Source organism: Dermacentor albipictus, chromosome 1 (assembly GCF_038994185.2).
Source record: "Dermacentor albipictus isolate Rhodes 1998 colony chromosome 1, USDA_Dalb.pri_finalv2, whole genome shotgun sequence".
Classification (NCBI taxonomy): Eukaryota; Metazoa; Arthropoda; class Arachnida; order Ixodida; family Ixodidae; genus Dermacentor; species Dermacentor albipictus.
Genome location: NC_091821.1, coordinates 210,132,568 through 210,146,664, shown reverse-complemented (window position 1 = coordinate 210,146,664; position 14,097 = coordinate 210,132,568). Strand labels below are relative to the sequence as shown.

Genomic DNA, 14,097 nt, shown 5'->3' with positions numbered 1-14,097 from the left:
CGGGGTTGTGTACCAAATTTCTTTTTCGTCCTGTGTTCCTGCCCTAAACCAACAAATGACACTTTCTGCCTGTCATTCAGTATTGGCCGTAGACATTTAGCCAGAAACTATTCCATAATGAAACCCAGCATGAAAAAAAATTCTGGTGTGCTCAACCATAATGGGTTAATAGAGAATTTTTGAGTGTCAGAATATGTGAACCGATGTTCTGAGCAGTGTTTTCTGGCAAAACAGTGCACAGTCAAGGAATTCAAAAAGACATCACCAAAAACAGGGCCAGGAAAACCAAAATAGTTCTTTCTGCAGCACTCATGCCCATCATTCTTCTGAATGCCGTTTGCACTGCTTTCTTCACATTCCTCAAAATCTTAAGCTTTTGGCAAGAGAGCCCAAATATATCTAGCCACAAAAATGAAGTTGCAACCTTGAAGTATGTTTCACATATCAGTGGTGCTCAAAGCAAAGAAAGTTTTAAGACAAATGAACCCAGCACTGCTCCTACATTGGTTCATTGGTCTAGACTGTAATGTTGATATTGTAATCAGGATTTCAGTTCCGAAGACATTTAGGAGGGCTATCTCAGGACTGAAGGGTCTTCCTTTGATTAAAGGGCCACTCACCAGGTTTGGGCAACGCAAACAGACAATTGCAGTAGGCACGTAGATCATGCAGAATCTGCAAAGTATCAAGGGGCTGCACCGCACGAAAATGGCTTAAATTTTAAGTGAACAAAAAAATGCTAACTGTTTCTATCAAGAAGGCCTGCTTCCACAGCGAGATAGTGAAGGTCACATGCACAAATAACTATATGTAAGATACCCTGCCTAGAACATCGCCGACTACGGCATGTGTCATTGATAAACAGTCCATTGCAGAACATGTAATAGCGCCACAAGGGAATGCACTGCGCGATGAAGACTAGGAGAATAAAAAAAAAAAATAGGTGTGATCTTTGGGCTCTCATATGGGAGAACAGAGGCAAGAAATGTCAATTGCAGACACTAGTCAAAGCAAACAGAATTAAATTGTCAATGAAGCTCGCCTCCTGGAAGCATGGCAGTGTGATATTTCAATTTCTCATATCTGCTCTAATAGAGAACCAATCTGAAAAATTATTATGATGAGACCTTCCCTAGATGGCACTTTAAAACTTCCAGTATACAGTAAACCGCGTTAACTTGAAGCTGGAAAAAACGAAATATTGAGATAAGCCAAGTTTCGAGATAAGCAAAATTTTTTTTTTGATTTGGAGATGCGACACTTGAGCTTTGCCTTTAAGTGTGGAACGCGATAGCGTGCAAGGACCCCTCACTACTTTTCATGCTTCCCGGCAACTGCAGCTTATGCAACCGTGATGTTTACCGGGAAATGCTGGCTGCGAGCGCTATGCACGAAGGCGGGCATTCAGGTAGACCTCTTGCATGGGTCGATCTCCTGTTACTGTTTCATACTTTTAATATTTCACTCTGAGAAGAGCTAACATAAATGGCATGCGCTGTGGGTGTTTTTTTGTTTTTTTCGTTAGATCTGTTTGTGCGCTGCCTTTCTCAAAATTCCAAGGAATAACTTCGTAAAGAATGAAAGACGAGGCGTGAGCAACTTTGGTGGTAGAGAAGTGGTTCGGTATGCATGGTTCGGAATGTGGTTCGACATTTTTTCCGACCCGACGCCCAATGCCGGATTTTCTGCGACATAGGCGTTAATGCTATCGCGTTAATAGAATCCTGCTAGCTGTGCATGGACGACATGGAGCCTTTCCAAAATACCCCTCATAATATTTTCGGTCACCTCTGCATGCATCGGCACCGAAGACGTCGGCGTCTACGGGCAACGATGCTACTGGCATTTTGCCAAGACGATTGATTCTCGTGCAATGTTGAAGAGAGTCATCCAAGCATAGCCGTTTTCAGACATTCAAAAAGCGGAAACTACTGACATTACTTTCTGCATCGTAATGATTTTCGGATAATTTAACTTCACAAACCAAAATACGGAAGAGAACAATTTTCAGGTCCTTCTTTAGCAGACACCCACAGGTGACGCAGCGGTTATGCCTCACTGTCGTGCGAGCACGAAGCGAGCGTTCCTGTCAAGCAGCAATCTCACTGAAACGCTGTGGGCTCGCATACTGGCTTCTTTGGGCGCGGCGTGTGGACTGATCATGCATGCTCAAAAATGACGATCATGTCGCCCAAGGTCACTATTATTTCGCTGTGACCACATTGATGGGACGCTGACAGCACCCTAAATGAAAGAGAAAAGAAGTCGCAGTTTCGTCCATAAGGCGAAGCATCGATTGCGATAGCAAATTAGTGGATAGCTATACAAAAGATAGTAGTTTGATCGGCCGTATAAACTTGTATGCATTAGCTTACCAACTAAACAAGTACGGTGTGACGTCCGCACAGGAAAACATGAATACATCTCACTCGATGACCGCGGAAACTCGCTGCCAAATGCTGGAGTGAGGAAGCACGCCAGCAGCAACAAGCGAATTGACCTTTGTGCTGCCGCTCATATCAACGCAGACTAAACTATGAAAACGCAGCGCAGCAAGGATTCTGCACCCGTCGCAGATGGGTTTCAAGATACAGCGGCCCAGCCAGGCATGCGCAGCCGCCCAGAGTAGAACACCTCCACACGCTCCTGCCCACTTTCTTCCATTGCGTGCGTGAGATTTAGCGGCGATTGCCGGCTCACCCTCACACGCTTTCACTCGCAGATACGGCATACGGCGCACGGCAACAATTTTATCGCCCTTTGACTTGCGACTTTATGCAGAACCTCACAGCGACACCAATGGCAGAAATACACCTGGGGTGACCATATAATTGCTATCAGAATAAAAAAAGGCAGACTCCCAGCTCTGAGCAGTCGAACAAGCGCACGTGAGCAGCGATCGCTAGAAAAGGGGAACAAGCAGGGAGCGCGGCCTCGCGTGGCATCTGGCTCAGCCAACGAGTAGGCACTGGTTTAACGCAAGTGCAAGCGACGCTGACACGTTGCCTTTTGCCTAGTATTTTTGAATTTGAAATTTTTAGATATCCAAAGTCCAGTGCAAAACTTTGGTGAAAGAAAGGTGAAAAACACATTCAAAACCATGGCTGGAAAATTTCGACTTAAAAAGATATTTCGAGATGAGTTCTGAGTTAACGAGAATGTTTACTGCATAATCAAAATTTGCAATTGGGCCTGGTCTGGTGAGGCTTTGCAAGTTCCTCTTGGTAGCATGTTTGCAATGTGCCGATTTGGACCAGTGTACAAAAGTGCACAATCATTGCAAAGTAACTTACTTTTGGGCTTGTTGGTAACACATCTTAGATAACTAAAAGAGTGCAAATAGGTACATTCACAACCAAGCACATACCCACACATGCAGAAACACAAGATACATCCCCCGCACACGCTGGCGGACGTATCTAGTGTGTGGGAGGGGGGGAGGCGTGGTTGCGAGTGTGCCTATTTGCTCTCTTTTAATTATCAAAGACAATCATTGCATTCTACCGATACTAACACATGGCAGAAACTTGGAGGTCAGCACTCTTGAGACGGACTATGCAATGAGCGGTGAAAGGAAAAATGTTAGACAATGTTAGGAGACGAGAAAACATTGGTGTGGATGTGGAAACAACCTGTGGTCTATTAGATTAGAGCAGGTGCCAAGAGAAGCAAAGTCAAGGACAGAAGAAAATTAGGTGATGTGATGAAGTTAGGAAACTTGCAAGCTCAACTTGGGAGTCAGCTAGTTAAGGACAAATTAATGGATATTGCTGGGAGAGGCCGTCACCTTGCCGTTTTAGTAGTGGTCCCTTATCTCTGAATAAATTACATCTAAAGAAGACCCTGGTCCTCTCCTTATCAATTCAGAGAAGCTGTAAAAGCCATGCACAATTTTTCTCATTAGATCCTTGTAAATAGAGGCGAGTGACAATGTGAGTGACTTTGTGACGACTTTAGCCACACTAGTGATCTTTTGTGTGCTTTGGTGTTCTTTTTATCTCAGTTTATGGTCATGATAACCTTCCTTGTTAGTGACCTTTTATGTGCTTTTCTTTCAACTATTTTAAGATGAGCAGAGACGACTCGTAATTGTCACAGGTCACGCGCCAACTGTGCATTATGTATGATCTGCATAGACCTGCAGCTTCATGCAAATTCTTTTTATGTTTGTAGAGTGCATGTAGCATGTTTCTTTGACTAAGCAAGTGTGAAAGCTGTTCGTACTTTTTTCCATATTGTTCTCCCTATTTTTTTGTGCGTGTTTAGCTACGATCTTGGGATAGCAGGCTTTAAGTAGCCAAACTTCCCATACTGCCGCAGTTTATTAACTATATTCAAATTAGCACAGTGTTACAAAGCTCATCACCACCTCAAAGTGATGACTTAATGTGCAACTGTTGTCAAATAAGTAAAATCAGTGTTTTTACTGAACGTAACGCTTATGGGGAATCATTTCCAGCTGGCAACACAATCTCGTGTCCTACAGCACCAAAGACATAAAAATCTTGCGTGTTCAGCTCACCTTCGAAGTGTTAAAAGGTCAGCAATATAAAAAATACAGGTGCACACCAACAGATGCCGTTGAAGTAGCTCCAGTAGACAGGACGGGTGCAGCTGAATGAAGTGACCGTCAGCCTCCAAGATGCACCCAGCAATGAAGTGCAGTACTTTCAGGCATGACTGCAGCTGTGAAGCAGTGAATCCATGCCGCTTCGACGGGTAAGACTGATTTCAGTCGAAAATTCACTCAAATAAGTCACAATAAAAGACTCCCTTGCAAGGATTTTGTTTTAAAAACAAGCGTACAGAATCCACACTGACAACTGCAGAAATTTTCTGCTGTCAGCCCCTACACATTGTCAGCTCAGGCGCTCACCACGACATGAAGATATCCTTAAAGAATAACTTTACAGGTCTGCTGAACACACACCACTGCTAGTTAGTGCTAAAAGAAGTGCTACTCGCTGCATAATTTCAACAGCTGGCTTGTGAGCACGCCACTTATAGCCTAAACTCATCCGAATATTTGACAGAAGCATGGCATGAAACCTTACTTTGCCACAGGTGTCCTCATGCAATAAGCTATTACTTTACCAACAATTCCACTAAATTAGAGTCCTATTCACATCTATCCCCTTACAGTGTAGCGACACTTTGTATGGTCAAAGAGAACACGGCAACACATATGCCTTTGAAATTAACTCATTTACAGCCCACTAAAGCCGTAGCAACTCATCACGTCCTTCTCGGATAAGGAGCATCAGTCAGCTTTCGAAATCAGCACATTACTAGAGTTGGAAAAGTGTTCTGCAGAGTGGAGTTTTGACCAGCGACCCAAAATTTCGCCCCTACCTTTTTCACTGCACCACAATTTCTGCGGTGTGTACGCGTTCACCGAGCTACAGCATGCGACTAGTGCCCTTTGTGCAAAGTGAGCGCAGACAATTCAGTCACTTCACGTGAAATAATACCTTTTGAGGGTGCCCTTCTAAAAAAAACCTCTCACCTTGCTTTCAGTGGGCAAGTAGGCATACAGTGAAGTCTTTAGATAAGCCATTCTAACACTCAGTGCACAGTTTTCTTCTCCTGCTGGATATGACTTAAGGTTTTGCTGTGTATGGGTCGGCGAGTGTCAAAGTGACATTTCAATAAGAAAAAAATCAAAAGGTGTTCCAAGGTATCAATGTATGATAGCAATGCTGATCGCGACTGGTTCACTTTAATGTTAACGCCAAAAAGTGTAGGGAGCAATGTCCCACACCACAGTAAAGGCAGCTGAACCTCACATGAGCTCACTAACTGGTGACGTGAAGGGGCATAAAAGTTAGCGGCCACAAAACTTGCTCCCCGTGCACATGCTATACAAAGTTGCCGTCTGAATCGTGGTCATCCTTATCGCTGCAAGGACGGTCAATAATTACCTCTAAGTTGAATCACCGTCACTATAGATATTGCAAGCCATTTCCGATTTAGCCTGCTTGAAGCAGATTTAGAAGTCTCAGCACTGCAAGCAACAATGCAGAGATGACAACTTTTTAGTGGCCATGCTTAATGGTAAGTAACATGCCACAGTTGCTATGGTGTCCTCTATATGCTTTAACATGCATGGTTGGCCATGTACCAATGCCCCGTCATGATCCATTAGCAGATACAACTTTACACAAATTTCTCATGACAGCGCACATGGGAGAGTCAAGAATTTGAACCTAGTAAGCAGACAATTCGGCTGCTCCACGCAAGCGTCCTGATTAATGACATCAGCAGTCTTCAAAAAACATGTACAAAGGAAATGTTGCCAACAGCCCAGGAGACACAGTGACACTGATTTTAATATCTTGAAGTGCTGCAGTACGAGCTCAGGTGCCTAACCAGTCTTAAGCTTTAGTTTGGCTGCACTTTCTGCACCAGTTACAGACAGTGCTGGGCACAGTGCCACACAAGTTCATTTTATGCAAGTGCAGCATGGCACGAACAAATTGAGGACATAATACAACAGAAGTGAGCTATGTCACATGCTGCTAAGCAAATTTCATTTTCACTGTTGCTATAACCTACATGATGTTACAGTGGCAACAAAGTACAAAGCAGCTGGCCCACCAAATATGGCACACAAAAACACACCTCAATGAAGTTAGCGTGCTGCAATTGTCTACAAATCTGTCCAGGCATCCTTCCAGGCACTGAACCTGTACTCAGCTCCTTCCACGAGCTAGACTGTGCTAACCAAATAGTGTGAAGCACTGTGATCATCGTGCCACATCAGCTACAAAGAGTTTGGCGCAATACCTGCACTGCTGCACCAGTCAGTGAGAAGGCCGTTTCACATGTTGCAACAGTAATAAAAAAGATTGTGGTGTACTCACACGTCACAATGCAGCTTTTTGGAGAGCCTTTGCCGTACATTTGCAATCCCGCTGGTGCAACGACAAGGTTGCTAGCTGCCAGCTTTTGTGGCGTATGCTAAATAAATTTGAAAACCTAAGCATTATATTGTTGACCCTTCTTTATTAGGAGCAAATAACACGTTTTGTAATTAAATGTTTTGAAGTTGGAGTGTGCGACAGCGGCTACTAAAATTCAGTGTGAGAACACACTGTAGCCATGCACAGCTGTTAGCAGTTTTGTAGCGATCGGCTCCATTGGCGTCGTCATGTCTGTACAGTCAGGTGTACAGTAATAAATGTATAATTATACATAACATATAACAATGTATGCGTAGACATTGCAGGTATTATTACTTAAAATGACAGATATCGGTGCAGTAAGGATACTAAGTAGGTAAAATATTGTAAGTTTATTGGTTTTTGTGCAGGAAAGAAAATAGTATTCCATCTGGTTAAACAGATAAACATATGTAAATGCCATCTCTCCGAAATAGACTGATGATACGGTTTATTCCCAGTCGCAGCATTGGATGTTCAAATGCAGAAAATACATTACGATATAGTCTGCATGTATAGTACGCGAGCTCTTAATCAGCACTTGTGTCTTGAAGTCGAAGTAACACCCTTAAGCGGCGAATTTCATCCACTGGGAAGATCATGCATGAAAACCAATGGTAACAGAATGTAACTAAATGGTAGTTTGTGGCGCACAATGTTGAAGCTTCACGTACTATGCTGTTAAGACATATGCCCTAGACAAAGCATTTGGACGAAGTTGCGATTCTTTAAACTGTTTCGCACGCACGACTTAATCATAATACATCTGATGGTACAAAGGATACGCGGCACAACTGCAGAGTTTTTGTATCACGAGTAACATGTACACAACAGATCAGAAAATTGCATCGACATCTGAAGACCATTTTGTCCCGTAGGGGACATCTTGTCGTAACCTTTAAGGCACTCAAATGTATGTACTATCAGTACCAGAAGCCATTGTGAAAATGCATTTAATCTGCCACATAATGTGTCCACAACTGCATAGAAGTGAGAGAATGGAATCTGAAGTACGAGTTTTTATTTGCCCTATTCCTGTGTCACGGTGCGGATGGTACATACCCAATATGGCAATCCACAGCTCCGAACAATAAGTCGCAGTTCTCTGGATTTGTTGAACGACATATATTTCCCAACCACCACAACATGCAACAAACCATGAGATAGTTCTCGAGAGCAATTTCGATGGACTTTCTCCCCTACTTTCTTTCGTTTTTGTGTTGCAGTGTCCAAAAATCTCGCTAATCACAGCGACCAACTTGATGGTAGCCCCCTGCGACGAGTCGTGCGATGTCGAGTGATGAAAATCCCCATGTGAAAAGGCCTGAAGAGTACAGAGAACAAGTGCACGACTTGTCCCTGCACAGCAACAACTCAAACAGCATGGTGCAGGTGATGTGCCCCATACCGGGGTGGGACTGCCCGAAGTCGTTTTAGAGCAATTCTTGGAGCAAGTAAAATTGCATTTTGGAGCAGGTTGAAGCAGACAAAATTGCATTTTGGAGCAGGCCATTCTGAATTTTGGTGGAATAATTGAATATGGCAGCACACTTCGAAACCACGACTTAATACAGAATAAACCAATACAAAGCAAATATAGAAGCACGCTTTGTAGCTATAGTGTACTAGAATATAGAAGAATCAAGTCGAGCGGCGGCACAGCGCATCCTTCCCCTGTAAAGCCAAACATTGGTGGCGCTACAATCCAACTATATATTTCCGCACTGATGCTCATGATGATAGCGAAAAATTTTCTGAAATTATGTGGTCCAATAGACGTAGTAACATAACTTCTGGGTCACCATATGGCACCGCAGACACAGAGTCGCATCAACCCTGGGCTGGTATAACATGACTACTGTAAGGTTTTTATTGAGCTAGCAATTACCGCATATACCCGCCTAATGAACATAAGTTTCCCAATATAAGTTCGAGTGCATTCATTGTGCGAGGTAAATTTCATGGAGACATTTTCGAAACAGCAAAAATGGAAAAGTAAGACAGCAATGATAACTTAGCAGTAAAAATACATGTATACCACTCCAACCGTAACTTCACTTCGCATCGGAACCACCAGACCTGCTGTTCAGGTCCCTGGCCGCTTCATCCATATCGTGGTTCTATAATAAAAAACCAATCCGTCAGCCACGTGGCCTAGGCCAATCGTGAGCGGTGCAGCCACGCGAACTCGGAACAGCGATCACCAATCATGCCTCAGCTCGTCCTCACAGCCACTTCCGGCCGTCTGCCGTTATCGCAAGCACCACGTTAAAGCGCAAGCTGTGTGCGTCTCGTTTCTCGAGCGTCCTGCCAATCGGCATGTCATGTTTATCAGTGCCTGATCAGCGTTTCCATTTTGAGAGCAGATAAACTATGTCCCGCAGCAGACGTATAACTCGACTTAAGGCCCATCGAACACATTGAAACCAAAGGCAGGGAGAAAAGCAAGCCACAGACACACAAACTTGACACTGCGTCCGACTATGACCACTATGCCGATTAAGTGCCGGCAGCCCGTTTTTTGCTTCAACTCTCCCACGCGCCGCGCCCGGCCGCGCATCCCACGCTCTCCTATAACGTCAGTGTAAATAAAGTACACACACTGCATACGTTGCAGAAAGCCAGTTTCGTCTTTTTCTCTCTCGAATCTGCAAGGTGCCTTTGCGCATGATCTGGAGGGAAGGATGCATTAAGAATTAAGTGCGCTTGCTTTAAACAGATGTGCAAGTCAAAGATTGCAGTCTCTCCGAAAAACTACAGCACGGCCGTTCAACCGTGGGACTGCACAGTAGCAAAGCTCGGGGTGCGTTCATTACACGAAAGAATTCAGATTTTTCGCGACTCATCTTTGGGTGCACTTATTACGCGAGTCAATAAGCTATATGGACGCTCTATGCACATTTCTGTCGTCATCGTCCCCGTCACCGTGATGTTCCACCGTGATGCTCCGCATTAAGTCCAGAGGCAATAACATCAGCACCATGTGCCGTATGCTTATGTGCGAGTGAAAGCCTGCGAGGGTGAGCTGACGATGGCAACTCAATCTAGCGCACACAAGGGAAGAAAGCGGGGAGAAGCGCGCTGTCTTCTGTCGCGCGCAAGGCACCAGGAGGAGGGGAGGGAGGGGTTCTATTGGGAGGGGTTCTAGTGGCACAGCCGGTCTTGAAAGCAATCTGCGATGGGGACAGAGTGCGAGTGCTGACAGCTTTGCGTGCACTGCGTTTTCAGCCCTTAGTTCGCGTTGAAGCCAGGCAGCACGAAGGTCAATGCTGCTTCATGCTTCCTTACTCCAGCGTTTGAAAAGAGTTTCCGCGATCATGGAGTGAGATGTGTTGTTTGCCTGTGCGCACATCACACCATACTTGTTTAGTTAGTAAGCTAATGTTTACAAGTTTATAAGGCTGACAAAACTACTATCTTTACTTCGTAAATCTGTTTACTAATTTGCTATTGCAATCGACGCTTCGCCTTTCAAGCAAAACTAACTTTATTCCAATTCCGTCATTAACCCTTCGTGATGGGTCAAAATGGCTCAGACCTCAACCATATGGGCATAAAAACCGACTGAAATAGTTTTACGTTATACTAGCCCTGCAGACAGACGCCCACCTCCCTAATATCTAGTTTGCATGCAGCGCCCTCAGCCTACTTTTCGTTGTTCTGAGCCTCAGCTAGAGATCGCCGTGCCGCTTGGCACACCGAACCTTATTCTAGTACACTCTAAATACAGCCACCCTGGCCGTTCCGACACCAGTGACAACATCCCAGAGTGGCCGCATACACGCCGGCCACTTGCCAGAAACGTGGAAAAGTTCATTGTTACAAGCGTGAAAATTAACTAGAAACTGCGGGAGGCACCGTCGCGCAGTGTGCAGAATGTGAATGGCTGCACTTTTTTTCAAAGAACGAATCCGCTCACTCTTCGCGGCCACTGCCAGAGCACACATCCCAAAGTCGTTCTGGTGCAGCGCGGTGCAATTTTTGTCAATTTTGTGTGTTTGATGCAGGAATTTGCATTTGTATCAAAATGGTGCAAGAGTCCCACCCCTGCCCATAGTTTCCTAAATAATTACTAGAGGGCACTCGGGCCCTGCAATCACTAAGCTACCGTGGGAATGATGGGTAGTGCATGAATTTGTACAATCTTTGTGCTTGTGACTTCAGCATACTTGCAACGTTATTACGCTTCATCTTTATAAATTTACAAGCATAGCTGTCTACACACCATACCATATGGTGATAAGTATTTGCACACATACTTAATTCCACATTGTTGCACTAGCAAATTTCATTGAAAATAATCGATTTGGAAGCCCAAATGAAATTTTAAGCCATAAGGACCAAGTTTAGGCAAACACAGTTACTACCCACAATTCCCAAGGTGGTTACACAACCATAGTTTCAGCTTCTGTAAACAATAGCTAGAAGTTCCCTCAAGCAATTTTTTATAGCAGCTCTATAGCATACACTGTGCTGTCAAATCAAGGACAAGAGTTCTGCACTTCTCAACCTAGTGCAGACAGTGCAGCCATCAAAGCTACCTCTTCAAATTCCTACTATATTCTGAGCAAGATTAGCCACAATACTTCATCACATATACCTATAGCTACAAAAGAATCGAACTACACAAACACCTCTAGTTTGAATTTTTGTTTCTGCATTCTTTTACGCCAAAGTAAGTTACTCGCCAAACACCACAACAGGCAATTAAGTGAAAGTTCAATGCAGAACACAAGGTCTATGAAACTAATTGCCAAGATTACAATTGCAGAAAAGTGGTAGTGCCAGTAACTCACTGGAGTATACTGCGAGGAAAATATACATAAAACCTTGAGTTAACTTTGCTACGTTGTACTTTGCTGTAAGCCGATGAACGAAAAAGTGACAAAATTGCATCTGTGCTGGTCTCACCATAAACATCTTCAACTATTTAAAAACAAACACTACAGAACAATCACACAATTTATCGATGGTGATTGCCAGGAATTCATTTACCGCAGAAGCATGTTAGTGGCCGACCATGTAGCAGCAGCCAGTGTCAATATGTACATGCCAAAAGTTGGTCAGACTCTCTCAGTACTGGTGTTAACTCTCGCAGCCAATTTTAGCCTTTCATTGGCTTGATTTGTTGATTACGTCATTGTTCCAATGCCACAGTTCACGAGATTGTGTGCTTAAAGCTTAGAGACATGCTTCGTGTGTGAAGTTAATCCCATTTGCTTATTCACCTTTTCCTTGCCTTCATCAGGATGAGCAGTGGCACAAACCATTCAACAAACAGATGAGGAGAGGCTCTGCTTGAAACGTGCAGATGGCTGACATATGGCAGAAAGGGGACCAACTACAATTCTGCTGGTAGATGCATTTACTCAGCAGCAGTGTGCAACAGTGAAAAAGCGATATAAGATGACCTCATAACTTCTGTGGCACAGGCGCCAGGGCCTATGCACACCTGAATGGACACTAAAACACTAAATCAGTATATACTGATGAAGTAGTGCTCTTTATAAGTACATTTTTCATTAACCTTGCAGTACAGGTGGATTATCCGAAGAGAAAATAAACAACTAAGTTTCATTTATAGAATTTGGCACCAAAGCCCTAGACCCGGTATGTCAGTGTGACGTCGCAGATTTAGACTATTATTTCGTATTTGGGGCATTGTGGCCCAGCAAAAGTTCGTGAAACTTGCTAAATTCAGTCTTTGGCTCTAATGCAAATGCTCCAATTTCGATTGCCAATATTTTCTTCAACTAAGTACTATTAGTATACAAATTTCATGTCACCTATATGAAATAGCCAGCTGCAGTGTAGCATATACATGATGCGCTGATTGAAAATTATTACGATGCTGCACACCTGCAAATAGGGTGGGGGGGCAACTGAAATGTCAAACCAAACGTTGCATGCCTTCCTCATGAGGGTGCCCACCTCCCAGACAGAGAGGCAAAGTCACATGCACAAGTGCCTCTTCGCCATACGTGCTTCGTCATTCACCACGACTAATCCAATGCGGAAGGCACACTGCCACAAAAAAGAAGGAAAAAAAGGAGGCTGAGCATAACGTCCCTCGGCTCCAATGTGGGAGAAGGCAGGGAAGGAACATCTCTTCGGAACCTTATTAGAGGCAAAGAGTGTCTGTGTTGGCAGCGACACTCACTCGCTGACAGCATGGTAGAAGGCCAGTTCTCGGTACCACCGTCTGTTGCTCGGTACCACCGTCTGTACTCGGTAACACAGTCTGTTGGGTGCCACTTTACTCACAGACAGCAGCAAAGGGTGGTGATGGCATATGCAACGCCACTGCTCCCCCGGTTTGGGGGCGGGGTATTTCAATTTCGAAAAGGGTATTCGGGCCCTTCAGATGCAATTTTCTCGTAAACTAGGTCTTTTCTTGGCACGAAACAAGCATTACAAGGTTTCTGGAATGGTATTTAAACAGTCCACGACGACTTAGCATTTGCCTTTAGTATCCCTTTTTTTGTGTTGCCTACCACCTTAATGTCTGCAATCATGTGAAAACTGTATTTGCATGTATGAATGAAAAAAGAAGGATGGCTACATCAGGTTCTAGAAGAAATGAAGCCACAAATCAGGCTAAACAAAAACCATCTGTGTTCAGACTTGACAAGTATGAAAGTGGAGAATGCAGCTTCATACACAGAAGACATCATAAATGCCTCACCGGGCGTTTTAGCTGACGACCACTGGCACCTCTACAGCAGATCCCATGGACACCCTCGAACTCACCAGGGACCCCCGAGGGTCCACGTAAAAAAGGTTGAGAAATACTGCTGTACAGCGTAAAAAGCTTGTAATGCTCATACTTTAGAATCGCCGTCGGAAGTTTCTTCATAAATACATGAGAACTCGTCAAGCTAAACTCATCGAAGGTAATGGATGCAAACTTCAGTTATACAAAGATAACCCTCAAGTAAAGTACTTTATATTCAAAAGCCAAGCAGCATAAAACATCGGAAAAATGCATTTGCAGAGTCATGCAGAGATGCCAAGACAAAACACGCAAGCTTTACTACCTTTTCTAGAGAGTTGCAGACGGAGCCACCCATTGCATTAAGCAGCACACACTAAGATACTTCCCATAAAATTCTGCATATAATATGATCCCAAAGTAGTAAAAGAAAATTTTGGACGC

General features: G+C 44.0%; 1 protein-coding gene across 4 annotated transcripts in view; it reads right to left on the bottom strand.

Moving 5' to 3' along the window:
• LOC135906635 (RNA-binding protein 12) overlaps positions 1-14,097 on the bottom strand; it is a 62,425-nt gene that overhangs the window by 30,792 nt on the left and 17,536 nt on the right. Inside the window, exon 3 of one of the 4 annotated variants that reach the window (XM_065438124.2) lies at positions 4,523-4,686. The exons of the other annotated variants lie outside the window; for them this stretch is intronic. The gene's annotated coding sequence lies outside the window, so the exon portion shown is untranslated. The remainder of the gene's footprint in view (positions 1-4,522; positions 4,687-14,097) is intronic. 4 annotated transcript variants of the gene reach the window in all.